The following is a 3,061-nucleotide window of genomic DNA, read 5'->3' on the forward strand; positions in this document are numbered from 1 at the left end:
GTACTCACGCCCCAGCGTCACTTACCAGAGAGGCAGTTTAGTGATTTGCCCACAGTAGTAGAACCCACTTGAGCTTCTCATCTCGCTCTCAGGGACCGTCCTACAACTTTCAAGTGCGATTGCGTTTGCACTTTAAACAAGTCAGAACCAAAGGCCATAAATATTCATGTCCACTGTCCCACGTCTCTGCTGTCATTTGCATCAAAGTTGGACTTCTCTTGGAAAACAGCCACTCATTTGGAAGAATCTAATTGTCACAAAGAAAACACCGCCCGGGGTGGGGGGGGGGGGGGGGGGTCTACAGTCACATCATTCTTTATACCAGTTTAAGACATCTGTTGAAAACTCTTCTGTTCTGAGAAAAAGATTTGACACGCCAATCCTGTTAATCCGTCCACAGGGGGCGCTCTCAGAGTCACACAGGGCAGACAGAACCAACCTTGGTTTCCTGAAGCCTCTCAGATGATGCTGTTAGTTTGGAGTTTGGATTTTACTATAACCATAACCATTTAGATTACTGTGGATTATATCAGACTAGATTAGATTAGATTAGATTAGATCTGTGTGGCATTATTATTATTGTTGTTGTTGTTTTTATGGTAGTTTCTATGAACAGGACGTTCTCCTGTAACAACGTCTTTGATACCAAACCAAAGTTCAAGCTTGGTTACAGACACAGATATAGATCAGGTAGATCAGGTCTGCAGGTGCCAACATGCCAACCATGTGCCGACTCCTGCTGCTGCTGCTGCTGCTGCTGCTGCTGCTCAGAATACATTGTTATGATAACGCAGATGTATATCTGGCTCATAAAAGCATCGACTTTAACAACACTAATGAGCGCTGCTAATGATTTGATGCATCTTCATTTAAACACACACACACACTGGACTCACACACTCAGACGTGCGTGCTGTAACGGTGTCCAGAGATGATCATGTTCCTTAACCTGTGATTAATAACAGATCAGTTTAAACCTCTTTAACTAACCTCTTGTGCCCCCCCTGCTGGAGGAGTTTTATACTGGATCTTGAATATGGATGAAGGTCATTTATTTTTCATGTTTCCTTCATGTGACTTTGTCCTGGAGCAGTGGGACAGGACACACTGTCCAAACTGATCATCATAACGTGGAGATGGTTCACGGTGAAACTCAGTCACTGGTTCATTCCCACACAATTGACTTTTTCTTGTTAAATATATGAAGCTCCTCTTTTTCTCTTTTTATGAATGCTTAAAAAAATCCAACCTGTGTTTAATCTCCCTGCTGAAGCGTTTGTTTGTTTTCTCTCTGCACGTCCGGCTCTGATTGGCTGTTGGTTCCTGGTCTCCCACAGAAACAAGTTGGAAATGGATAAAAATTCCTCATTTATTGAATTAGAATTGCAAAATTGTCTTAATGGATTCCTGGTGTTGTAGCAGTTTGCTGGCTGATAGCATTACTCTGGGCTAGTTAGTCCAGCACTCATCTCTCAGTGACGTGTTGTTGGTGATCTGACTGATTTGATCCTCCTAAAAATAAAGCAGTTTTTCTTCCTTCGCTGGTCGTGTCACACTGATGGGCTGGTTATCAATCACCGGGCTCTGACCGGGTCTTAATGAGACGTTTCTCTGTCAGCTTCATGGCTGTTAACACGACTAATGACCATGAAATTAGAGCAGAGAGGGAAACTGTGGTCAAACATGTGGCAACAAAGGATCATCCAGGTCCGGTGTCTCCAGAGGCAACTGCCAATCACTGTGTGTCAGGCTGACACCTGACGCAGCACGTCTGAGCAGCCAATAAGACGACCACTGACCACAGTGGACAGTCCCCAGAGCTGCAGCCACGTTTACTGTCTTTGTTTTTTAAAATCATTTCATCACGAATCAAAAACCTGAACGTTTGTTGTCAAAGATTCAGAAAATATAAACTATTAATGTATATTTTTTTAAATGATCATTTCCTTCTAGTTTCTCAGTGTTCATGTAAAAACAACTGACGCAGAAGATTCCACTCCAGTCTAACCTGGTCATAACTGACGCAGAAGATTCCACTCCAGTCCAACCTGGTCATCACAGAATCAGAACCACAGAATCAGAACCACAGAATCAGAACCACAGAATCAGAACCACAGAATCAGAACCACAGCAGAGTGGAACTCTCCTGCTGCAGCTGCAGGTACTGACTGACAAAAATACCTAAAACCATTGGTATGATCACGGATACTGTCAAGTTACAAACTTTTGGTTGTAGCTAACGTTAGCTCTGGGGTCTGTACCAGGCCGGCTGTAGCTAACGTTAGCCCTGGGGTCTGTACCAGGAGGGCTGTAGCTAACGTTAGCTCTGGTGTCTGTACCGGGACGGCTGTAGCTAACGTTAGCCCTGGGGTCTGTACCAGGAGGGCTGTAGCTAACGTTAGCTCTGGTGTATTACTTGCACACCCCCATACTTTTATCTAAGCTGAAATCAGTATTTTTTTTAATGCATCCTATTTGTCTTTGTTGTGGCTGGCAAACAAACTATAGGTACATTACTGCCACCTATGGGCTGGAGTGTGTGCGCATCAGTGTTAACAATGTGCCTGAAGCTTATTAACGTATCATTAATTATTAAAATTACAATTAAAGTTAAAGTTGAGAATTATGGTTAGAACACAGTGTTATTTTGATAATTATATCTAGTCCTTCTGTTATTACTTGTTAACTGTTGTTCAATCGCCCTCATATAAATGTGTGTCCCTGCTGTTCAGTTTGTGGAGAACAGTTGTTGATCATCAGCCCAGAGAGACTTTGTTTCCACTCACCCTGGTCGGAGCTCCGTGTCAGAGTCAGAGTCAGAGTCAGGCTGGGACTTCTGCTGCGTCTCCATCCAAGAGGACTTCCCTCCTCCTGCTGCTGCTGCTGCTGCAGCGGCGGCTCAGTGTGTGTGTGTGTGTGTGTGTGTCAGTCAGTGTAGTGACTGAGCCTCTCACTGTGTTGATGGCTGCACGAACACCAGCCTGTGACTCGCAACCAGGTTTCAAAGGCTGCCGGACAGAACCACGCTCTGGTCAGAGAGGGGGGGGGGGGGGGGAGGCGT

The 3,061-nt window shown here is 44.7% G+C and overlaps 1 protein-coding gene and 1 long non-coding RNA gene across 2 annotated transcripts in view; one reads left to right on the forward strand and one right to left on the reverse strand.

The window, feature by feature from the left end:
• Window positions 1-3,030, reverse strand: part of htr5ab (5-hydroxytryptamine (serotonin) receptor 5A, genome duplicate b) — an 8,156-nt gene extending 5,126 nt beyond the window's left edge. The window contains exon 1 of the mRNA XM_008308364.3: window positions 2,787-3,030. The gene's annotated coding sequence lies outside the window, so the exon portion shown is untranslated. The remainder of the gene's footprint in view (window positions 1-2,786) is intronic.
• The window catches only part of LOC112486832 (uncharacterized), a 23,606-nt gene that overhangs the window by 4,652 nt on the left and 15,893 nt on the right, over window positions 1-3,061 (forward strand). The gene's annotated exons all lie outside the window — the stretch shown is intronic.

Source organism: Cynoglossus semilaevis, chromosome 3 (genome assembly GCF_000523025.1).
Source record: "Cynoglossus semilaevis isolate Cse_v1.0 chromosome 3, Cse_v1.0, whole genome shotgun sequence".
Lineage (NCBI taxonomy): Eukaryota > Metazoa > Chordata > Actinopteri > Pleuronectiformes > Cynoglossidae > Cynoglossus > Cynoglossus semilaevis.